This window comes from Tenebrio molitor, chromosome 8 (genome assembly GCF_963966145.1).
Source record: "Tenebrio molitor chromosome 8, icTenMoli1.1, whole genome shotgun sequence".
In the NCBI taxonomy this organism is placed as follows: domain Eukaryota; kingdom Metazoa; phylum Arthropoda; class Insecta; order Coleoptera; family Tenebrionidae; genus Tenebrio; species Tenebrio molitor.
The window spans coordinates 15,960,085-15,986,666 of NC_091053.1; positions in this window are offsets into that span (position 1 = coordinate 15,960,085).

The following is a 26,582-nucleotide window of genomic DNA, read 5'->3' on the forward strand; positions in this document are numbered from 1 at the left end:
AATAAATCTGTCAAATTATTTCTCATTAAGCTGAAATGTCAAATGTCAGCTGTACATCTGATAACATTTTTATTTATCGCTTTTAAACATTCGTCTTGTATAAAACACATTATGTTAATGCAACGGTAAATCGAAATTTAGTAAATGGGACAAATTTTCCACTGCAATAGACTTACAGTCTCGCCACAACAATAAATCAAACGTTACAGTTACTTAAAATTATACCGAAATCATAAATTAATATTTACGATTTATTTTTTTAGAAACCTATTTAGTTGATTTCATGTTCCACGGTGCTCACTTTTAAATTGACACTTGGATGAACAGTGTTGCCACACCAAAAAAATTAATCGTAAGAATAACTAAAAGCGCACCGAAATGTCAAATTGTTTATTTTTACTTCAACAATTACTAGATATTTGGCCGATTTGACATCCTTCCAATTGCAATTGACACAACAATATGTCGGGCGTCACACTTGTTCAGCATTAAATCGACATGTCAAATTAATAAGAATTATCGTTCTCGAGATACTTTCAAGGTGACTGTTACCTATTTATTTGATTTAACGCTTAATTATGAAAGGATTTTTGCTTACATTTACAACTTCTGTCTAAGAAATATTTTTGCAGATGTTAAATCGGTACATAATTATGTTTTGTATTAAATTTCAGTTTTCTCCGCAAAAATTCAGCCTTCGAGAGTCAGTTCGCAGTGCTGCCACGACAACAAATCGCAATTCCAAATATTTACATTTAATTCAGCCACCTCTAGTGGCATCTGTCAACATTTGAGATGTCATACTAAATACGTTTTTAACACAACATATTTACTCTCTTTGCTAAAGGAAATCTTCCTATCTCTGACACTTCTGTCATATTAATCCATCTTTTACGATCGGCTCATAATCCTACCACGATAATAAACTTGTGAGAATTAATTAAAATTAAAGCGAAATTTCAAATAACTGTAAATTATTGTCCCCGGGAGGATAACTGTTGTGTATTTATCCCACTTTACACCTTTACAGCAACCACAAAATAATTAGTTACAGTAGAATATAATTTTATAATGGAATAGTCGGAATAAATGTTTGTTTGACAAATGAGTGCAAACAGTCGTCCTTGAACGAGTTATTTACATATTTTTTTTATTATGCATCTTCGCGTCGAATGCTTTGTACTTTTCCCGGTGTCAAATTAATTCTTTTGTCGAACTCGTAGAAATATTTTCTGTAACGAGCTTACACAGTGCAGCCATGAAAACCTGTTAGCTGTCAAATATACTTGAAATTAAATCGAAACGTCAAGTTAAATAAAATTATTTCAAATAATAAAATATTGTTTTGTGGTAAATATGAAACGAAATATTTATATTGAAAATATGTATATATTTTGTCAGTTGGTTAATTTTAATATTTATATTTTTGACAGTTCACTAGCATAGGTATATGTGTGTACGGTTATATTGGTGCCACAACAATAAATAATGTATTAAAGAAATATTTTGCAGTTGCTCTTAAAATGTTTTCTTCTGTATGACATTTCGCCTGTCATATTTATTCTCACTCTATACTTGACTCATAGTCCCACCGGACAATAAATGTGTCAGTATGGTACAACATCCAAAATTTCAAATTACAGTAAATGTTCAGTAAATTAATCTTTCAACCATTTTCATTTTCGCACATTCTGAATTTTTTATGTCAAAATAATTCATCTTTTCAGTCAAATCTATAAAAATATTCTTTACCTATAGTCTGACAGTCCGGTAAAGGTGAAATTGTAACATATTGATGTTTCCGACAACATTTACAACATTTGTAACATTTCCCTCTGCTGCAGTCGTCAATTATGATTATTTCAATATTTTCATGATTACCATAAAGCATAGATATTAATTTCCGTTCAGTCCACGCCGAAACCTTAACGATAAAATAATTTTTTAAATATCTATAAGTAAAACAAATTAATTCGATTAACACTCATGTATATCGTGACAATTTAAAAACTGTCAAATTATAGAGTTTTTGTGTGACATTTCTGTTGCCATATTATCGACACAGCACAAGATTTATTGTCCCACCACAACAATAAATGCGTAAAGTTAAAATGTAAAAATATATATATATATATACATAAAACCTACACCTCAGCGCCTCCGTTTTATATAAACACTAAACGTTGTGACCTCATATATGACGCTAGCACCTCCGTTTTCGGAGGTCATAACGTATCCTATGAAATAAAATAGTGCAGCACTATAGTAGGTTGCAGCTATCTCCCTCTCAACTTTTCGATGGAGGTCTTATGGTTAGTACTTTGTCAAAACATATTCGTCTTTAGTTCAGCCGTTCGCTACGAGCGCCACCGTCGTTTGCGTATATTTGAACTTCGGACGTTGTTACTTCCGCCATATATTCACAATAATTGTAGATAAACATTGCACTTCATCGCCTCCTACATTTGGCAACATCGAAGTAGACATAATAGGACGTACCTAATACGTTTTCATGCCGGCTCTATTGTTAGCGACGTCATAACTAATACTGTTAAAAATATTATTATTGATGAACAACATGGATTTTTGAAGGGTAAATCAACTACAAAAATTTATTTGTTCTTACGGAATATGTGATCAATTGTTTTGAAAAAAATATGGAAGTAGATTGTATTTACGCTGATTTAAAAAAGCGTTTGATCGAGTTGATAGGTAGATCTAAATTGTGTCTCAAACTTTCCATTGTGGGAATTGGTGATCCACTGTTGTCTTGGATCAACTCTTATCTAAGAAATCATAAACAGAAAGTGCGCATTATTTCACATAGATCTAGGGAAATTAGAGTGACTTCTGGAGTTCCTCAGGGATCTCATTTGGGCCCTGTGTTGTTTTCGATATTCATTAATGATATAAAGAATGTTATTAGAGATAGCTTGTTTCTGCTGTACGCTGATGATTTAAAACCTTTTTACAACATTAGATCTGATTGTGTACGAATTCAGGATGATTTGTGGTCGAGTGGTTTCATGGTGTGAGTCCAATGGTCTAGAACTTAATATCTCCAAGTGCAAAGTAATTCGTTACTTTAGAAAGAAAATTATTACCCTTCCATCTTATTATATTCATAATAGTGCTTTAGAATGTTTGTTTCAAATTAGTGACCTAGGAAAAATACTCGATAGTAAACTTACTTTTTGCTCGCATATTGAAAAAATTGTCAAGAACTCAAACAAAATGTTAGGCTTCATGGTTCATCAGTGTAGTAGTGTAGTGTGTTGCTATATAATGCCCTTGTACGGTCTAATTTGGAATACAACACTATAATATGGTGTCCGCTGTATCAAAATGCTATTCACAGAATTGAAAAAATTCAGAGAAAACTTATAAAATTTGCCTGCTATAAATTCATTTTGATAGAAATAACTATGATTATTTTATTTATCATCGTTTTCGACCAATCGTAAGGCTTTATTTTTTGGATTATAGTGACAATTCCACTCGGAAAATTTCAACCTATCAGCTTGTAGTATTTTGAATCATTGATCCAATTAGGAACGAATTACACCGATAATTTAGCATGGTCCTAAAATTATCGAAAAATTGTCGCTGTAAAAAGCTCCTCCTTCCTCAAATTATCATTAGTAATACAACGGGAGGGTACGAAATTGCCGGAAATTTTTTCGATCTCATTATACAAGTATTTGTTTCGACGACAATTTACCACGAGTGAGCGTAGCGAACGAGTGGAAATTGTCTAAGAAACAAATACGAGTAAAATGAGCAGAAAAATTTCCCGCAATTTCGTACCATCGAGTTGTATTCGGCATGACAATTCCACGAAAGAAAATTTCATTTTCAACTTTTACGCAATTGTTTTAATTTATACGTAGTCTTATGACTCTCAAAGCGTTAGTTAACTTAGTTGAAAACAATAAAAAAATTTTTAATAGGACCGAACTTTGAAAACGGCCTTTATACGTAGTTGAGGTGTAGTCTGAAAAACTACGTTTCTCGTAACATTTAACGCTGTGTTAATTTAACTATTGAAGCTATAATTATGATTTTCTGTATATTTGTAGTAAACAGTACAGCGCTTGCAATAGTGAATCGGAAATTTCGCAAATATCGATAGTTTTGAAAAAATAATTAATAAATTTAGATTAATCAAAAATGCGCATCGTAAACTTCACTCTGCTGGGACCTATGTGAAATGTTGAAAATTTCGATACACATGCAGCGAGTCAAATGTAACTAGGAAATTGTAAAACTTTTTAAAAAAAGAATTAAGTCAGTAGCCCGTATACTTTTCGAGAAAATAATTTTTTTATTCGACGAGCGAACGCGCCGGGCGGCTCCTGGCAGGCAAATACAGGTGTCCCCAAAAAAGAAGACGAGTCCATAACTCCGTTATTTATCGGAAGATTTTAATTATCTGTACACCAAATTAAATGGTTGTTAATAGACTACAAAATGGCCTAATAAATTCAATTATAGCCCCATGGGCTTCAAGGGTAAACTGTCAAAATATTTTTTTTAAATGGGATTACATATTTTTTTTAGTAATTATGATAGATATTTTTATTCTGAAAACAACAATGTATCACAAGTATACACTTAAATACCAAAAATTTCACCAAAAAAATGTAAAAAAACGCTACTATCGTCTATATTCCATTTTGTGCTAAACATTGGCATATCTGCGCAATCCCACATGTTATTATTTGTCATTTGTTTTTCCAGCTACCTTAATTTGGTTATTGTTATTACATTCTAACGCAACGCATTTTGATAGCTTTTCACCTGGTGCTCGTCACTTGTTTCAAAAGTTAGTGTAATTTTTTTTTATCTGAAGTTATACTTGTGATACATTGTTGTTTTCAAAATTAAAATCTCTATCAGAATTACTAAAAAAAAGTATGTATAGTCCATTTTTTTATTATAGTCCGATGAGCTTAGTCCGAATCAAGAAGTCGACATGACCTGCGTCTGTTTTCGACATTTGACAGCAGTGCATGGTTCTACCAATATTTGAAAATTTATTTAGGCAACATGAGACAGATATTGTGTTCTTTCGTGCTTTCTTGGTATTTCTGCAAATTCATTCCTCCGTTTTAATTTTATCTTTCAAAAAACCGCTCCCTTCAGAATGCTTTTGATAACTATTTACATATGAACTAATAGGTCAGATATATTAAAAATTGTTGAAAACAGCACTAAACAACCACGTTTAGACTGTCTTTCTTTCTTCCTAGATTTTGTTTCGGCAACGCCATGAACACAAAACAACCTCTATGAATTAGTTTACCCCCTTACCTGTTAACTTCCAGTCTTGCAAGTTTCCGCGCAATTCCAATATTGTTTTTGCAATTTACAAATTCTGTAAAAGGATCCGTCCACATGCTTTTCGTTGGCATCATACGGAGGACATTTCAAGCAAAATTAAACAAAATTATCCCAAATAACGTGGTTAAAACGTAACCTAAAAATTTGACGTCGCTAGTGGAATAAACGTACAATTCGCGTCTTGCTCTAATCGCACATGCTAAAGCGAAATGCATAGTGGGACACGCTTAATACAATACGTACAAGAATTCAATAGTTTGTTTACATTATGTTGAAAAGAGATAGCAATATGACAGTTGTTCTGCTTTTTAATTGATACATCGGACTATAATTAAAAAATGGACTATAATCCCATTTGAAAAAAAAATATTTTGACACTTTAGTCTTAAAGCCCTTGGAGCTATATGTGAATTTATTAAGCCGTTTTGTAGCCTATTAACAATCATTTAATTTGGTGTATAGATAATTAAAATCCTCCGATAAATAAGGAAGCTATGGACTCGTCTTTTTTTTGTTGGGGACAGCCTGTATAACCCGGCACGCGTATTTAGTCGTCGTCTATCGATGTAGGGATTGTAGCAGTCCAAAAACAATAATTGTAAAATTTTGAGTAGGTAAATTTTTTGTATTTTTGTTAAAATTTACCTATTTTAAATGCTTTCTTCGTCATCTTCATTCTCATATACCTAAACAAGAAACATTGTTGTGACATTTTTTGCAAGAACAATCTGCAGCATTTTAAGCCTTCCTTCATGCACATACATTTATTATTTTGGCATCATTGGTCTGTCCAAAAAATGTTCATCAGTTTTCTAATGTCATTAGGTATGGGATCCATTGTAGCTAAAACAGGTTCTAAAATGCCCTTATTTAGATTGGGAGATTTTAAATTGTATTAAATTAACCCAACACTACAAAACGCACTAGAATACATTAATTAGAGCATAAGTTCATGACAAAAATGTTATAAACTGCTTGAAGGATATATTTCAAATTTTACGTGCGTTAGCGACTTCTTGCTCTACGTAGAATTTAATGAATTTTATGTCAACCAATCTCTCGCTGGACAAACTATACATGACTACACAACGATATACGTAATTGATCAATGCATCTAAAATTTGAGTGAGGTATGTAGGTACATAATTATTATTATTTTTTAATGTTAATACCTTAGCACATGTTGACCAAAAGCATCATCTGTTGGTGGCAATTTTTTAGCAGACTTATTGGAGGTTGTAGTCAGTTTATACCTCAGTTGGTTTAATATGTTAATGGTCTCAGTTTTATTTTTTTAAAAAGCCAGTGCGAATTTAGTAGAAATTTTAACAGCCTCGGTTATAGTCATCGAGTTTAACTTCCCTAACTCTTTAAATGTTTTCAGAAGGACATTGTATGCTGATTTTTTTTTGCCGATTTTAAAACTTTAAAAAATGCATGGCTGGTAACACTTCATTTTCAAGTGGTACATATGTGCACTAAAAAACCCATAGGTCAATCTTTTGACATACTTAAAATGAGCATATTTTGCAAAAGAACTGGAAGTAAAAAGAGAGAAATGAACTGCAATTCAAACTAGTATAAAAATAATATTTTTTGATATTGATTTACTTTGAAGACATTTTGTTAACATTTTTTATAGGAACAGGAGAATCGACGAGAAATAATATTTTTCCTTTTTTTTAATGGTATTGCTTATCTATCCTTCTTAAATTAAAAAAAAACAATTAAACAATAAATGTATGTGCATGAAGGAAGGCTTAAGATCCTGGAGTGATTGTTCTTGCAAAAAATGTCAGAACAATGTTTCTTGTTTGTATGACGATGAATATGACGAAGAAGAAAGCATTTAAAGTAGGTAAATTTTAGCAAAAATACAAAAAATTTACCTACTCAAAATTTTACAATTATTGTTTTTAGACTGCTACAATCCCTACATCGATAGACGACTAAATACGCGTGCAGGGTTATATCTGCCTGCCAGGAGCCGCCCGGCGCGTTCGCTCGTCGAATAAAAAAAATATTTTCTCAAAAAGTATACGGGCTACTGACTTAATTCTTTTTTTAAAAACTTTTACAATATCCTAGTTACATTTGACTCGCTGCATGTGTATCGAAATTTTCAACATTTCACATAGGTCCCAGCAGAATGAAGTTTACGATGCGCATTTTTGATTAATCTAAATTTATTAATTATTTTTTTCAAAACTATCGATATTTGCGAAATTTCCGATTCACTATTGCAAGCGCTGTACTGTTTACTACAAATATACAGAAAATCATAATTATAGCTTCAATAGTTGAATTAACACAGCGTTAAATGTTACGAAAAACGTAGTTTTTCGGACTACACCTCAACTACGTATAAAGGCGCTTTCAAAGTTCGGTCCTATTAAAAAAAGTTGTAGATGACCATTCCTTATGCCCCAAAATGTTCTCCACAAGATAGTATAGGTTTCATTTAGTTATACCTTGGAATCACTAAAAGTCATAATTTCAGTCCGATTTTACTCCACTAGTAACCACTCGTGTCACTGACATAATTTCCCTCCACCAATTAATTATTATTATTATTCTTATTATTAATACTGTCAAAGTAACAGTCGTTACCTAGGGCAGCTTTCGTGTTAAAAATCGATCATTTCAGAGCTCTCGTGGAATTACAACCGATAATATATTGGCTTATTTTGGTTTAAGTACTTTAAGATCCAGACGCATTCAATTGGATTTATGCTTCGTTTTTAAAGTAATTAATTATATGATTTCATGTTCGTCAATCTTAGGCTTATTTTTACTTTATGTGCCTCAATGTAATTTCAGAAGTGTACATCTGTTAGTTGTTCCTTATCATAGAACCAACTATGGGTTAAGGTCGCCTTTATCTAGAATCTGCAGGAATGTTAATTCACATTCTCATAATGTTGAATTTTATAATATTAAATATCTATTGTATATCTATTGTTTTTGTTATGTTATTGAAGTTATTGTATTTGGTTTTTTCTTTATTTGTTCTCCACTGTTAAATGGTATTGTTTGCCGTTAATAAACCTATTTCATCATATACAAAACATCTTAAATCTATTTTTAGCGTGAAAGGAGTGGCAACAGCGCCGGAAGTCACAGCATCGAAATAATGTAATATATTGTAGGAGGTGAGAGCGATCGAATCATACAATCTAAAATATTACAGGAAATTGTTACCCCTCTTTAGAAACCTTTGTTACCGACTCTCCCCTTATGTGAAATTATGCTTTTAGTTCTTTATATGTGCATCAGGTGTAGTGGAGGCTTGAGCGCCCGCGAGTATAACGGAGGTCTTAGCGATGAAAATGTACCTATATATATATATATATATATTAAGCCCTTTATTCCCGGCTGGGACATAGGGAAGAAACAAATTTTCTCCATTCGTTTCTGTCTCTCGCAATATACCCCATCTCTGCCACAGATTTATTGGTCTCCCTTAGCGTGGATCTCTTCCAAGTTTCTTTTGGTCGTCCGATCTTCCTTCTCCCTATTGGGTTCCAGTAGAGTGCTCTTTTACATATCTCTTTGTCGTCTTTTCTTAACGTGTGCCCCATCCATCCCAATTTCCTTTTCCTAATTTCGTGTGCTATTTCTACTTGTCCGGTCTTCATCCATAATTCTTCATTGGTTATAGTGCGGGGCCACCAAATTTTCAATACAGTTCTTAAGCATCTGTTTATGAATACTTGGAGTTTATGTCTTATACCTTCTGTCACTGTCCAGGACTCACATCCATATAATAGAACAGGTTTCACCATTGACGAGAAAATTTTGAGCTTTGTTTCTGTAGTAGTACTGCTGGATCGCCAAATTTTGCTTAGTCTTACAAATACACTACGTGCTTTTGAAACACGTGAAGTTACATCCTTCAGGACTCCTTCCTCCCCTGATATTATACTTCCAAGATATGTGAAATCCTCCACCTCTTCTATGATTGCAGAGCCTACTTCTATACTTGTTGCTGCCTTTGTGTTCAAGCGCATGATCTTCGTCTTGATTTTATTAATTTTTAGACCCGCTTTTTCAGACGTTCTACTTAGGTGATCAATTTTTTCTTGTAGTTGTTTCCCATTCTGGGAGAGTAGGCATATGTCGTCGGCAAAATCGAGATCTTCTAGGTTCTCCTCAAAGGTCCACATTAATCCCCTTTTCTTATCTTGGACTGTTGTTTTTAGGACTTCGTCAATAACCACTAAAAACAAAAGTGGCGAAAGGATGCAGCCCTGGCGGACCCCTGTACTGGTCTCGAACTCTTCGGATAGTGTACCCTCATGCAATATCCTACATTTGTAGCCATTATATCCCTCTTTAATAAGATTGACAAACTTCTGGGGAAGGCCTTTATTCGTAAGTGCTGCCCACATACATTTTCGGTCTATGGAATCGAAGGCCCTTTCATAGTCTACAAAGAGAAGGTATAGGGGAGATTGATACTCCATCGATTGTTCTACTATTATCCTCAACGAAACAATCATATCTCTACATGCTTTTCCCGACCTGAAACCACTCTGTTCTTTCCGTAATTCTTTATCTAATAATTTTACTATTCTATTTAATATTATCTTGTTGAAGGTCTTGCTAACAATGCTGAGTAGTGTTATACCTCTCCAACTGCTGCAGAGTTTTAAATCACCTTTCTTTGGTAGTTTTACAACCACTCCGGTCTTCCATTCGTCAGGGAATACTTCCTCTATCCATGTAAAAATAGTCAAATTTTATTGCAAATACATTTAATAACCAATCTTCCTCTGTATGACATTTGTCCTGTCATATTTTATAGCTGCAAATATTGCTAAAATTATCTTCTGTAAGAAAACGTTTGACTGTGTATTCGCCAGATTTAACACATTATGACATTTGATCTTAATCCTATGACAACTTTACTATGTACTTCACAAATTTGACATTTTATATGATCTTGACAACATCCTCGACAATCTATAATTTATATGGTAATTTTCAACAAAAAAAATGTCATCTGCCATTTGGCATTTCTTCTGTCATATTTATTCTCTTCATTGTCCCACCAGCACAATAAATCTGTCAGAATTAAAATATTATCTTCTTCGAGCGGTGAATGCCGTGTATGGGTTCAATATAACGGAAATTAGGAAATAATTATTTATCCATAAAACAGCCATTTATTATAAAACATGCGGTGTTAATCTAATGGTGAATAGATATTGCCTCCATTAAGTAACGTTGTGTTTTCAGATTCCAGAATTGTTTATTATTACTATTATTATTATCATCATTTCTCAGTTCTATCAAAACATCGCATCAAACTTGGAAAATATGACTCCATTATGTTATTTTATAATGGGATCATAGCCGGCTAGATGTGAAATTAAAAAAAAACACCCGGTATAAACGTCTTTGAACTTTTTTTTTGTCACTCGTTGTTACATTGTCAATTTTTTCTGTCAAATCTATAGAAACACTCTCTTTAACGAGCTTATAGCCTGATCGTGACACTTTAACTGTCAAAACCATTGAAAATAAATTGAAATGTCACATTAAATAACGTAAATAATATGAACTTTCCACAAATATATTTTTAGTCACTTCTTCCAACAGCAGTCGATTATTATTTCTTAATTTCATGGTCACAGAGCACACTGTTGCCACACCTATAAATCAATTTCCCCAATTAAAACTTAATTAAACTCAGTTTAGAACAGTTGTCAAACTATAGAGTCTCTCGAATGACATTTCTCCTGTCAGCGTATTGACACCTCACAAAATTTATAGTCCCACCACGACGATAAACTCGTCAAAATTGATTAGAATCAAATCGAAATTTAAAATTATTGCATATAATAATCTGTCCCGAGAGAACACCGTTGTGTAGTTATTTGGATCAATAGCGATCAGAAAATAATTGTTTACTTATAAAACGCTCGGTATTAAAGCAACGGTAGTAACAAAACGTTCGACAAATATGACATTTCCTCCAATAAATTTGTGTTACAATGGTCGTGTAAATTAATTAATGTTTATATTTCATCCACTCAGTGAGCTCATTTTCATATAATTAACTCTCAGTTCAAATTAATTTGTATTTTTTTAATCACTGATTTCTGTATCACTCTGTATTTTTCCAAACTGTCAAAGTAACTATGTAATTCAATTGTCAAATTTGTAGAATTGAAAGGTTAAATTATGTCAAATTATGACTTGACGTTTCCTGAACGAATCGATTAAAATCAATTGCACTCTTGCAAGTCTCAGGCGATCTACATGTTTCTGTACTCGTGTCGCACTGTTGCCACAACAACAAATCAAACGTCCCAATCCACCCGGAATGTCAAATTATTCGGATAATCTTCCATCCACCGCGAAACGATCATCTGTCAGGGTAAAACGTCGCACTTCCACCCTTAAACAGATCGATCCGTATTAAATTCGGCCCCCCGACGCCGCCCCCACACCGCCAAATGAAACGATAATCACGTGGGACGAAACCGGAACACCGAATTGATGCAAATCATCGTAACTGTACCGGTGACGACGCGAGTTGCGAAATGTCAGAGTGGCCAACCGTGCGACAAAAAACCCCACAAAAAAAATCACATTTCTAGAAAGCGCACATTTCGACTACCTGGAGCGTTGGTGACCTAGGCCAAGCCGAAATATTGTGTGGACAGTAAAGTTGTTTGTCTGTCTCTCCTCTCGTCTGCCACGTCATTGACCTCATACGCAATGCGAAATGACGTCACGGGGACAACGACCATGGCTAGACTGCGATATCGATTGGTTGTGGGTTTTCGGTGTCTGCTCTTCCTCGTTTCGCAAGAACCGCCGCCGAAGGGAGAGGTGCGTGTGGGGGCGGCAGGGACGCGGCCCAGACGGGGGATCACCGGCCGAGCGGAAAATGTGGAGATCGAGCGAGCCGGGAAGGTGGAACAAAAGACGGAGATGGAATGGATAAGCTGGCTGGATGGGATTGCGACGTTCCTTTTCTGGATTGAATTTTGTCGGTTGGTAATAGATTGGAGACGGTTGAGTTACGTTTTTGTTAATCTAGTTGTCTGGTGAGAAAGATTGCTCGAGTCTGTCAAGTTGTTGATCCGATGGGGTTTTGATATCCGATACCAAAACACAGTTTTGACTATTACCGGGTGATCAAAAAGGACTGTTCAACTTGGCAATACAATTAAGAGCATTTTGTTGTTGGGCTGTTTGCAATACTGCAACCGGATACCGGATACGTCTTTTGACAGATATTTTATCAACAGCGACAAAATTGTAGGTTATGTATGTATAAAAATCAACGGTACAAAGAAACAACTTGAACTGTCAATGTCAGTGTGAAGTCGTCAACCACCGGAAGTTACTCCAGTTATATCATTTGAAAGTAAAAATCAATACTGCCAACTTAAACAGTCCTTTTTGTTCACGCTGTATTATTTGATTTAAAGATTTCTAAATAAAAAAATTATGGGACACTTGGCAATTATCAAATTGTCAAGATACTACATTGAATATGAAGAAACGAGAAAAAATTACAATAGAAATGTCATAAGATGAAATTAAGACTGCATAACTCCTACTAATATTTCTTTATATGGAAAATAAAAAATAAAGAAAAATAATAAATTTGTATGCCATAGATACAAGAATAAATAATTATTGTAAAAAGTGAGCGTAATGCACAATAAATGATAATACGTGATAATGCTTTCGAAGCAATTGTTATTACGAGTACATGTTAGAAATATTCATGATGATGAATTATGAATTTATGAATGAATTAGGTCTAGCATCGATGCCGTGTCTCCTTTAAAAGAAAAGACTTCATAACAAAAAAGAAGACAAGTTGGCAACAAACCAAAGAAGTGTTAAAGACAAAAATAATTGAATACGAAAGAAATGGAATATGGAAGGTATGAATATTTGTAAAGAAGAACAAGCAGCGAAAATAAAGATGTAGTAAAGATGAAGATATGTAATTATGATACTTCAGCAGTCAAGATAATGTAGATGTGAAGAAATAAAGTAAAGACATGACCAAGATAAGAGAAAAGAATTTATAAGATATCGTTACACAGATGATGATCTGCTGCAAAATAAAAATATCTAGTCTAAGATGGGAAGAGTCTCTCACTATATACAGAGTGTCCCAGTACTCGCACCCCAGAGAAAACTGACCAATGCCGACGACAATCTAGATCCCAAGAATTTCTCAAAAGTTTCATAATCGGCCAGTTTATTGAAAACGTATACCTAATAAAATATGCAACCTAGCAACAATTACGAGAAATACACCTGGATGGCTTAAAAGGCTTTTGATTGGTCGAATTAAAATGTTCTTTTCTTGAATACCGTTCAAGCTAGAAACATGTTTCTTTGGGATTATTTGTTTGTCCTTTTTTGGAAATGTCTCCTTTTCTCTCTGGGAAGGGAGTTCTGGGACACTTGTATAGAAGAAATTGCTAAAAATGTATAAGGAGCACATAAGGTGGATCAAGGAAAGGAAAAAAGAACTGTATTAAAAAGATGAAAGGTAATGATGAGTGAAGGACAGCGATTCACAACTGAAGAAATGAAAGATCGGTTGATACAAAGCGACATAACAAATGTAAAAGAAGTGAAAAAATACAATAAAATTAAAATAGTCTAATAAACAATATAGTAATTGTCAGAAAAAAACATTAAGCCAATGTAAACTAAAAAGTCCATTCAAAAATCAAAAAACCACCAACGTCGCATTTTCCTCGATAATTACTATCGCCAACGCTGTCTAGTGTAAAATTTGGTGAGATTTATAATTTTGAGGTTAAATGTTTATTAAGTGTCTTGTTTTTCTGGACATGTTTAAGTATAAAAAATAAGAATCAATAAATAAATGAAACGTGCTGCTAATAAAACAATATGAACGAAATTCAAAGCAATTGAATTTCATTTTGAATCAAATAAATGTCATAATTTATATATGCCATTCACGATGTTTTGGCATAAGGGGAGGCCATGGAAAAAGTGCATTTAAGTTGGCAGTAAAGCTGTCTGTTGAATTAGGTTATTTTTTTCTAAGTTTGAGGTTATAAACTGTGTCATTGTCTAGTGCATTGTTGTCAGTTTTACTAGTTTGCAATATAAAATACTCACACATTTTTAATCCAATTTAACAAAACAGGAAACTGTCTTGAACAGACTACAGAATAGTAGGGACCGGGACCGAAAGATGAAGTGGCTCCTGTTAATTTATGCACCACTTAGATAAACCACCTATACAGTGTCTTAACCAACCAGTTAGTAACTTCTCAATGAATTTTTCATTTTAACCAAAACATTCCTAGAACTAGATTGTATAAAATATTGTACCTACTTATTAAGCCTTACTTTATTCCAATCTTTCTGCAAAATATTTACACACCCATCGTCTATGACAAAAAAGAACAAAACTATTCAACTTCCATAATTTCATTAGAAAATTCTAAATCATCATTACCTGCATCAAAATCCCAATCAAATTCCGAGTCAGATTCTCCTAATAAAATTATTAAAGGAAGAACGTTTTCAAATGAAAGATTTCACATTAATTTTGCCCAATCTTCCGAAATAAGTTCTTTACAATATCTACAAAAATGTTGGCAAATTTCAGGAGTACATTTCAAAATAGACTGAAGCCATAAATTCACAACTCTATCGCGAAGTTGTAATAGGTCTTACAAAACCCCTGTGCCATTTCAATTGGGTCGTTGATTCTTCCTTCACTATCCGTGCTACATATTTATCTTGTACCCACCTACGATTTAATTTATACACAAAAAAAAAACTTGACTTCATTGTAACTTACTAAAAATATGTTCTGCATCAATACGTTTTAAAGTCGCTTAATTATGATTACGGTAAATTCGGCAACATGTTACTTTCATTTTGATAGGTCCGCATGTCAGGCACTTTAGTGACAGTAGAGATGACAGAAATCAAACATGTATCCAACGTTAAAAAAGGAAATCATAGCCTCCCCTTATGCCAAAACATCGTGAATGGTATATAGTTACAAATATAGTACGAAAAAATATCTACCTAGGGTTCTTTTAAATTTTACCAACCTAAAGCAACAGGTGGTGGTTTTTTGATTTTTGAATGGACTTTAAGTGACGAGATACAACAATATCAAAGCAAATCTATTCTATTTATAAAACAAATTAAAGAAGAAGAATAAGAGGCAAGCAACAGCCGAACAAGTATTTTGATGAAGAAGGAAAGAACAGTGTCAAAATGAAGAAGCCAGAAAATAAGAAATTTCAAATAGAGAATTAGCTAAGCAAATGATGACACTTCAGTAGTAGAGATTGCAGTAAAAAAGTACAAAGTGCCTCTAAAAGAAAGAGTGCTGTGGAATTGTGCGGCTCTATAATTTTATTGTGTCGAACTATGACGAGTCGGTCGTTCTTAGTTGTTTTGCTTGTGATTTTCTTCAGTTTTTCTATATTCTAATTACTTTTCATTTTACAACAATCTTTATTAAAAACGTGTCATTAACGAACTTACATAACCTCTGTTTTTCTATTTGGTATCACATTATTAGAGCGGCAAAAATCAAACATATTCGAATTCCACAGAACTCTTGTCATACTTTTAGAGTCACTTTGTACGTAAAAGATATTAAAGAGATGTCAAATGTAAAAATATAGATTTGGATTGGAAGAGCTTCTCGTCTTATCTGAGAAAGAAGAAGCAGGCAAGTTAGATAAAGAAAAGAACAAAGTACTGTAAAAAAAAGCTAGAAGGTAATGATAATGAAGAAAGAACGAATAGTTACGAAGAAATGAAAAGATTGAAAAGATGAAAATTTTAATTCATCAAAAAGGCAAGGGTTCCAAAGGTCATACATTTAGAAATGTAAGATGTATGAAAAAACAATGAAGAAAAGGAATATGTTATCTAAAGATCTGCTACGCAGAAAAATATAGAAATGAGAAAAATACAGTAGCGAGACATAGTGTGAAATAATCGAAGAACAACACAAAAGAAACAGAACAAAATAGAACAAAAAGAATAAAAAGTAAATGTCTGAAGGTACATAAATATTGCGAAAAGAAAGACCATAAAGAGTATGCTTTTTAGACCTTTAAGGCAGAGATGCAAAAAATTAGATAAAAAAATGAAGAACTAAAATCGACATTGGAAATTCTAAACACGGCAAAATGTGGAAAAAAAGAAGAAAAACCTCTAATTTTTGAAGATTGAAAAACTAGAGAAATATGAAGCTGTGTAAAAAGATCAGAATGTAAAGACTGAAAGAAAACAAAACAAGAGTAGTACGTCATCTTTTGTTTTACGAAAAGTTTGTTTTATATTGACTCGTCGCATATGTATACTTGCTATGCACAGTCGTTTTATTGGTTGCCTACTTCTCGAAAAATCTATTAAAAATTAATTAATAATTAATGCCTTATCTGCAATGGTAAAACCTATTTTACCATTTATTCTGGGATAATTGTAGCTTACAATTGCAGTGAACGTCTGTGAACTTTGCGGAAATCGAAAAGTTGATTTCTAGGTTAACAACAGCATATCGTTGACGTTTCTTTGACATTTCCGCGAAAAATCTGCTTACCAGTGGCGTCACGTTTGGCAATAAAACTGATAAATTACCCATTCTTACGATCGTAAAATGTTGCTCTTGTTTATTTTATACATATTTTCCATTATCAGATAATAATAATAAAATACATAATTATAATTCCAACGTCTAAAATTCATGAGGTGTGATTTATTATAAAGTAGCGTTTAAGACCACAAATTGTCTACGCCCATACATTGAACGCTTATTTGCATAGAATTCCGCAACGACATGACCGATAATAATTTGCAACGCCTGCTCTGATTTGTTTTCTTTTTGATCACATTGTACATGATTCAAAATTAAAAAAAAAAAATCTACACCTAAAACGAGCCGAGCCTTATAAAAAAGTAAAACTACAACAAAATTTAAAAAAGAGTAAATGAAAAAATCTTTATTGAATCATCCTTTTATTCTTTTTATCGACTTTTATTTATTTCTACGTTTAGTCTAATGTTCTTAAATCTGGCAGAAATCCTGTTCCCACTTTTTCCTTATCTTTTTCTCTTTCCCTTTTCCACCTTTCCTCTCCACACTTCCTCAATACAGGCAACGTTTCCCATTACTACAATTTCGTTCGATTCCACCTTCCGGTTTCTCCTTTCTTCGTTCCTCAACGCATTTCTCAGAAGCTCTACCTTCAGTAAATGTCACTTGTCACATGTCGCCTGTCAACCACGCATCGCGCGCCGAATTCAACTCATCGCTCGTTTCTGCACTCGTCCTTCTCCGCTTCCTCGTCTCCTGGCGCCAAATCAAGTCCGAAACGCGACCAAACCTGCAAGGACTCGCGGATATTTCAGGCGATAAATTTGATCGTTCGTTTTTAACAACCGCCTCGCTGAAACTCCATCGTTCCGGTCCGAGCCGAGCGCTCCCGGAAGCGATAACCGAGCAGGAGCAGGAGATTCGTCCCTTTTTTGTCGTTCGTGGCTGCGCTTTGCGCAACTTCGTCAACGTCGCAAGTCGTAAAGTCGCAAGTGCATTTTTTCTGATCCCTCGTCTGGAAGAGGAAGAGCGCCGCGAATTACGTGGATATCGTTGTCTGTCTGGGAGCGTTCGTTCCGCATCAATTTCAACATATCCACTCCCATTTTACGAGCGAAAATAAAATACCTATGTGTAAGCGCAAACAAGCGTTCGTGTTCTGCGAGCTTAAATAATCGAGCTTTGCAGGAAGGTCGACGGTTGCACCGTCGAAGTGACCCGAATTGTTTTGCACTTTTTTTATTATTTGTTTCGGATCCAACAAAGGAATGTTTCTGCGGAACGGTTTTCACTTGAAAAAGATATGTCATGGAATGCCTACAGCATTTAAATGAATGCTTATGGCTTTGTCTAAACTACCAGCTTTTTTTCAATTTCTTTTTGTTTTCTGCTCTCCTTCCTCGTTTGCATGCGCTTTTATCTTCAGATCGCGTCGGGAAATTTTATTTATTTTTCGCTAATTGAACGGAGGCGTTGCTCGAGGAAACTTCCAACCGACGAGAACTTTACGACTCATGAAAATTCGTTTCAGTTTTCAGCCAGAAGACTCGTGTTTATGACCGTTTTTCTTTTTTCTATTCTTAACTCCTGGTTCTAATCTGCTTTTTAATTTTCACATCAAAATCCTTTGATTTTTATTTAGAATCTTTCCTACTTTTTTCTTCTTGATGTATTACTCCTTTTTTAAATCGTGAAGTTTTCAACAATTTTCCGTAATTCGTAGGCCCAAAGATTTTAAATATTTTTGTCACTTATAATTACACGAGAGCTTTTTTTTGTCGAAGTAAACTTGACATTTCAATGAGAATTTTGTTGCCTGGCAATTTAACGAAAAAAAACTGCCTCTGAAAAAATTACGATTCCGTAAGACCAGTAATTTTTTCTGGCAGTTTTTTGAGTTTAATTGCCAGACAACAAAACTCGAATTATAAATGTCAAGTTTATTTCGGCACACAAAAAAAGCTTGAGTGTAATTCGGTAAGACAATTTAATGAATACGTAAATCACTATGATGCAGACCTACTAGAATCAAACGCTTTCAAAAGATAGGTTCCGTTTTGTCGTTGGAAAAGTTAGGGCAAACTTTTTTCGCTGTCATAATGACAAAAACACCGCTGCTTATGGGATTTTTAGTGTATGAATTAAATTGTCAATAAAAGATTTTGCCCGTACTGAATAGAAAATACTCCAGAAAAATTATTTAAAGTCGAAGGAAATACGTAACTCAATATAAAAAGTAAACAAAGTTCTGTTTAAAAACTTCACACACAACAATGCTTGTTGCTGTTTTCATTCATTTCTGGTTTTATCTCTCTCCATATCCTAAGAATGTTTTTTTCCTTTATTTTTTCTTGTTGATAAAACAGGAAAACATTTTTATTATGCTCTGTACTCGTATTTTTAAGGACAATGTTAATAGTTATTTTTTTTGTATAATTGCTTCACGCACAGTTAGGTATATTTGAAGTGGGTCATTTTCTTACGAGTACATAATATGTATATATTTTTTTCTATAGCAGATGTTAAAGTGTGCTTTTATTTATTCAAGTAGCATTTTAACTGCAAGCGTAGATAAAGTGCTACTTTAACAACAAGGGTAGATAATAGTATATTATATACCAAGGTGGAGAAGTTCATGATTATAGCCAGAGCGCCAAGATTAGAACCCGAGGCGCGCCGAGGGTTGTAAGGCGCGAAGGCTATAAGGGACTTCTCCACCGTGGTTTATATACTATTTTTTTCACTACTAGATACGTTAAAACCCTTTCTGATAATAATTATTAATAAAATTATTTTTTCGGATGCGACGGGTCCGAGTTGTCACTTCTTGACAGTTGGTACGAAAATCGTCTACGTTAACCAATGAAATAGACGACAATATTTCGTTGCTAGGTGACGGTTGTTCCATTATTCACCACTGGTTAATAATGAAAAATTATTTACCTGTCACTGGGCCAACGTAGAAAAATGAAACTTCTCAGTGTTCTATGACAACCGATAACGCTAGACTTTATTACTAGTAGTGAAAAAAGTATTTTTTCTACTTCCTTCTCTAAAGTGTCACATTTTGCACTGACAAATAGTGTATAAAACGTCACTTTAAAAACGATTGTTCATTAGTCACAACTTGGTGTCCATTCGGGCGTTTTCGGGATATTAAACACGCTCGAAGTTTCTTTAAACACGGCTTGAATTTTTTGGACATATTTAGCTCTAGATCAAGTTGGTATTTTGACGTTTATCAGTTTCGCATCCGGCGTGAAAGAAAACGTCATTGCAGTGGAATAATTCGTTGTATTTTTCAAATATGTACCTGAAGCCACCAACAGTTTGTATCCTAAGAAATATTTATATATGTATTCCTATTTGGTATGTTCATTTAGTTTGTATGTTTAAATTAACGTTTAATAAAAAAGTTGCTTGTTTCGTTTGTGTGTTCCATTTGTTAATTTGGTCGTAGAAAAAGTATAGTATTCAACTCGTTTATAAACTTCTCTAGACACTTGTTTATTACATATTATTACATAAAACGCGTGTCTAAAGTGCCGTTTATAAATCTTGTTGCATAATATACTATTTTTTATTACCCTAACAACGCTCATACTAACGAGATTTTTAAAACCTGACACGATTGGTAGGTAATAATGATTTAAAAAAATGTTTTAATAATAAAATACAAATGCTATAGGAAAAAATAGAATATTATACACGACGATAAAATTTAATTATCTTCTCGAGTGTAATTAAAAAACGTTCTCGAAGATAAATACAATTTTATCGTCTTGTATAATAAATAACAATTTTTACACTGTTAGTAAGATTGAAATTATAGAAACCATATATGTATAACAGTGCGTGAAATGCGATTTCACATACTTAAGCTTTTCTGTTTTTCACTTCACGCACTGTTGTCACCGCGTTGATCCTTCAGATTTCCTTCAAAAATTTGAATTTTAAAATTTCATTTTGAAAGCAATTATAGAAAAAATATAGTTTATATTTCTTGCGTGAAGATGTTTTTTGTGCATTCAAAGGCTTTTGCTGCCTCGACCTGCGTCTCGGCGTAAAATACCTTCACTTCACGCACTTAATACATATAAAAATAACTATTTTCTATGACTTTTAAAAAAACTGCCCTACATTTTACTACATATTTTCATTAAAAACGTGAAGAAAGTGCCGCAACATGTCATTGTTTTAACGAAAACACCCTGTATTAATATGGCAGTTTCTTTGGTTTTGAATTCTTCACATCTTTAATTCTACCGTCTTCCACTTCGTCTTCTTTCTACATTTTCTGGTGTAAGAAAGTATGTGGGAGTTGAGTTATTGTGTCGGTTTTTTCTTCCACATCTCTTTCCATTCCTTTCTGTCTTACATTTTTTGTTATCACCTCATTTTTCCACCGCCGCTTTAATTTCTTCGGTCCAAGTTCTTCTGGATCGTCCTTTTTTATTTTCTTGAAAATCCTCGTCTTGCTATTTTCTCTTCTCCCATCCTGCTCATGTGACCGACTCACCTCATCTGTCTTTTCTCCACTGCTTGCAGAGTTGGTTTTATTTTCAAGTTTCCTCTAAAAGTGGAGTTCCTTATTCTGTCTTGCCTGGTTTATTTTTCTTAGGAACCTCATTTCCGTGCTTCGTATTCTACTTTTTTATTTTTGTATTAGTGTCCATGTTTCTGAACTATACCCGGATATTTTTTAACACTGAACATAGTCCATACTTAGTCCCTACGAATATGTTCAGTTCTTAAAAAATTGCAGAGATCGCAATGCATTGCGAGTATTTGCTTTGCAACCAGTTATATTGAATTGGTCCATCGGGATAAGTGACGCACATTTCTTATGATGCTCTGTACAAATGCATCATGTGTATTATTTCTTCAGTCCAATACAAATTTTTAATTTTAACTTAACGTTGTTTTCTTGATTACATAAACTCTGTTTCTGAGCCTGTTTCCGCTAAGCCATAAAACAACCGAAGCGCTGACAGATTCCAGTGCGTCCAAAACATTCCATAACGGCAAGGCGTTATGCAGCTAGAGTGCAATTCAGACTACCTGATATTTTTGGATTTCCTGCTCTAAAATACTATTCCTTACCTTCCAAACATCATGTTTTCTCACTCTTGCGCACGCACACAGCTTTCAGAACAAGGATGGCCGGTTTCTTAACGTGAGCCGAGCGCAGTATCTTCCCAAGAAGAAAAAGTTGCTTGTGCCGGTGTTAAGCGGTGATTATTTTTACTGATTTATGACAACCCAGGTTTACGACTTACCGGCAACGAACTCAGAAATAGAGTTTACATGCATTGACCTGTGTATTTTGTAAACTGGACATAGGGAATAAGTATGAATAAGTATGTTCAATATTTAAAAAAATATCCCCGTATGTCAGGATAGGGGTAGCCACTTTCTTAACTATTTCCATCTTAATTTTTTTTGGTATTTCTTTTTTTTTTGCCAAAAATTGTTTTTTTTTTACTGCATAGAAAAGTTTCCCCGCTGCTCCTGTCCTTTCTTTTATTTCGTCATCAATTCGTCTATCCTGTCATATTATCGAGTCTAGATATTAAAATTCTTAACTTGTTCTAGCTTTGTGCCTGCTATTTCTATCTCATTTTACAACTTCCATTTTTCAATGTCTTGTTTTGTTCTCTTTCACTTTCGTTTTTGCCTTTTTTGATTCCTTTATGAATAGCAGGGGCTTAGTATTCACCCCTGCCGTACTCCCTCTGTTGTTTCGAATATCTCTGATGTTTCCCTCTCACTCTTACATTGTTCTTGGTTCTTTCGTATATTCTTATTTACTTATTTTTCCTAATTATCCACGTTTTTTTATTCAGTCTATTATTCTTGGTTTTTATATCTTTCTTCTTACTTCAATCTTTAGAAACTTCCATCCTCCATGTGATGATAATGTCTTTGTTTTCAAATTATTTTTTTTATATATTTTTCTGTTTCTTTGTTTATTATATCTATTTCCTTGATTCTCTACTTTTTTGTTATTTTGAGTTATTAATTTATTTACCAGTTTACGTTTCTTCTTATTTGCTTAACCTTTTCAATTTACGAGTTCTATATTACAGCTTATCTCTTATCTTTAATTGCTATTATCTTTATTTTTTTGTTTTGTTTGTTACTAAATTTATCTTTTTTCTTTCTATGCTATTCACTGATTTTTTATTTTAGTTTTCTTTTTTAGTCTTTTGGGTGTTTTGCAAAATTCTATTTTGCTGTTTTATTCTTTTTAATTACGACCATACCGATCGTATTTCTTTTAGAGTATTCTTTCGATTTATTTTTTTTTTTCTTCGTTCCATTTAAATTTTTTTTCTTTTTCCTCATTTTCAACAGATAGTTCTAATTTACTTCTTAAATTTCTTCACTAATTTATTTTTCTAATCTTCAGCTTTTTCTCTTCATAATTACTTCTCTACATAATCATGTTTCTCCTTTGAAATTTATTTTTGCTTTGCTTCGCTTTTCCACATTTATTTTTTCCTTTTCTTCCATTCTCCCATTCTTAATTACAATATACTTTTTATCTTTCAGATTTTTTTCGGCATTAATTACAGCCACGCAAACCCCCCAATCCTTCTATCCTCCACCTCTCCAGAAATCCCAAAACAATTCACCCCCATCTATCAAGCCACTTTCAAATCTCAATTACGAACGCACTAGGGCCCCTCCTCCTAACCCCCGGCCCCCGTCGCCGAGTCCGCTGCAGCAGGATTTAAAAGTTCCTGCAGCGTCACAACCGACATGTCAACTCCTGCAGAGCCGTAAAGCCGGCGACGTCGCCGTCGCACCGTAAATAAGAAAAGCCACCCGAACTGGGTCACGTCATATACGAAACCCACCCCCGGACGTATCGACTGGGGGTCCATCCCGCCGAGATCGGATGCATTTTTCGGCGGGGGGATGATCGCGTCCGTGGACGGTTTTTCGTTTTCCGGACCGAATTACGGGGACGTTTTATTGCCGGCATGGTAATCCGGGGGTCACGATATCGACCTCCGGTTATCAGAGGATGCGCTCCGCACACGGGGGAGCCATCGTTTGCCAGACTCCGGCGTCAAGTGCGCCCCCGGAATGCGATCCGGGGATGCGCCGTTAAATTAATAGTGATGTGCGGCGGCACCTTATCGCACTATTAAATTATCGGGCTGGCGGGGAAGGCACTCGAGGTGATAACGGAGGTGAATGGATTTTCGGTGAAATAAAGTGGAAGAGGGTGAAAATAAAGAAACGAGGATGAATCGCCACGACGAGGTGAAATAAAAAGAAATAAAAAATAAGAAAATCGAGTGTTACAAGACGAAGAAAAAATGCAAACCGAGATAAAACAGAATACACATTTTTAAATGAGAGAAATTTTACAAAGAAAATGAGAACGAAAAAGAACAAAAATTAATCGCAGTGAAAGAAAGAAATAGAAGTAAAAGTCAAAATAAAAAATATAGCGTCCTAGAATATTTCTATGGTTAACAATAATAATTTCCTAAACATTTATCTAAGGAATTACAGTAGTACCTAACTGATAATTAAATAAATACCAACAGTGAAAATAAAAAGAAAAAAAGAAACAAATATAAAATGTTAAACTGAATGAAAAATAGTAAATATGTATCAAAGAAAACGGAATACAAAAGGTCAATCAAAACTAATAACTTGAGAGTAAAAAAAAATATGATTTATAAAAGCATAAAAATAATAAAGAACTGAATAATAATAAATAATAAAAAAACAATAAATAATTAAATAAATATCTTGGTATACAGGTCTCGAAATGCATGTTAAATATTAAAACGGTAGTTGGTGACGATGAATAGAAGTTAAATACAATTTTTTTTTTGCAAAAGTGTTTTTGTTTTTTAGACATAAAGCATTGAAAATTTGCTCGAAATTTCCAGTACTCTACCGAGTTGAAGTAATTAAGAAAAAAGAAAAAAGATACTGGAAATTTTGAGCAAATTTTCAATGCTTTATATCTCAAAAATTCAGATTATCACATTTATCCAAACACTCCCCTTATACTCTGGCGAGGCAGTTCTGGGACAGCCTGTATATGAAGAATGAAGACCGAAAAAAAAATAAAACCTCACTAAAAGTAAAGTAAATCTATTGGAAGAAAAGAAGGAATAAGAAAATTTTTTCTTCTTGTCACGCCGTTCAGAGAGATTTTCACGAAATACGGACACAAATATTTGTTGAAAATAATTCCATGTTGTTTATCGAAATCATTTTATTTACGTACTCGTTCGAAACCCACCATAATCCCCGTGTACAGTTAATCGAAAAATAATGTTGCCATTTTCTCGTGTAAAACAGTTTGCACCTGTCTAATATTTAACAATTTTTGTCTTTTAAATGGTCCCGTTAATAGTGCGTTGACCTGGTATTATACCCAATGTGATGAATCATTCAATTTGATTGATGGCTTTAAGTAAAATCTAACGATTTCTTTTTATTCAAAATTCATTGTTACCTGGCGATTTTCTTTTATTACGCGCGGAAGATTAGCAACGGCGGAGGAAAAAACTCGATAAACAATAGCACGATGGACGCTCAAAAAATAAATAGAACCAAAATAAACACGTGGAATAATAATAATCTGGGATTATTAGAGGATGCAGTGATCTTCACGACTCATTGCGAAATGTTTTCGGTATTATTACATAATTTCAAAAATGAATTAAATTGTCCAGGTTTCCAGAACGTATCGAATTGTGGTTGTCTAATGAGGAAAACGAAATAAATTATCTACTGAAAAAAATTTATTTGTAAAATGCTAATACATATAGATTTGCATGTTAATAAATGTAAGAATTATGAAATACAAATCTTGTTTGATTCTAAAAACTGTGGTAATTCCTTAACAAATTTCTTTTTAGTAGGATTATGTCTATAGTTACTTAGGAGTATATTTTTAAATTGTTAATTAATATTCAGTTTTAAGAGTCAAGGAAAGTCAGTTAAATAAATGAATACAGTAAAAATGTAAAAAAAGGTTTTAGAATACTGTGGGATTTCCCTACAAGATGTTGATTTTTAATTGAACAACAGAAAATTATTTCAAAATTGAAATTCTAACTTTTCAGGTTTGTAGTAATAATTTGAAAATTTCACTTCTCACTTTATTTGGAGCACTTACTTTTTTTTAAATACCAATACTATCTTCACAATCTCTTACTTTTTCTCGAAGTAAACTTTTTCTCTGCTTTGATTTCTTCTATTCTTCACAACCTCTTACTTTTTTTCAACGTAAACTTTTTCTGTGTTTTGATATCTTCTATACTGACTGATTAATATTTAATTTTCCATCGCCTTGTACATTTTCGACTTACTGCTGTTTTCCTTTCTAAGTTTGTACGCCTAGCTTTTCATTCCTTAAAGATCATAATTTTCCTGATCAGTATATTCTTCAAGTAATGATTTCTCCATTTTTAACTTCTTAATTTTGCATCTCCGATTGTTCATTTAAATTTATCCTCAAAGTAGGCGTTGAACAGTCGATTGTGAACGCACCACGGATACAGATCAGCTGTTTAAATCTAACCTCATTTTTGTGTTGTTTATGTTTTTACTCTGCAGACGGACGAGTGGTGCGTTCACAATCAACTCTTCAACGCCAACTTTGAAATTA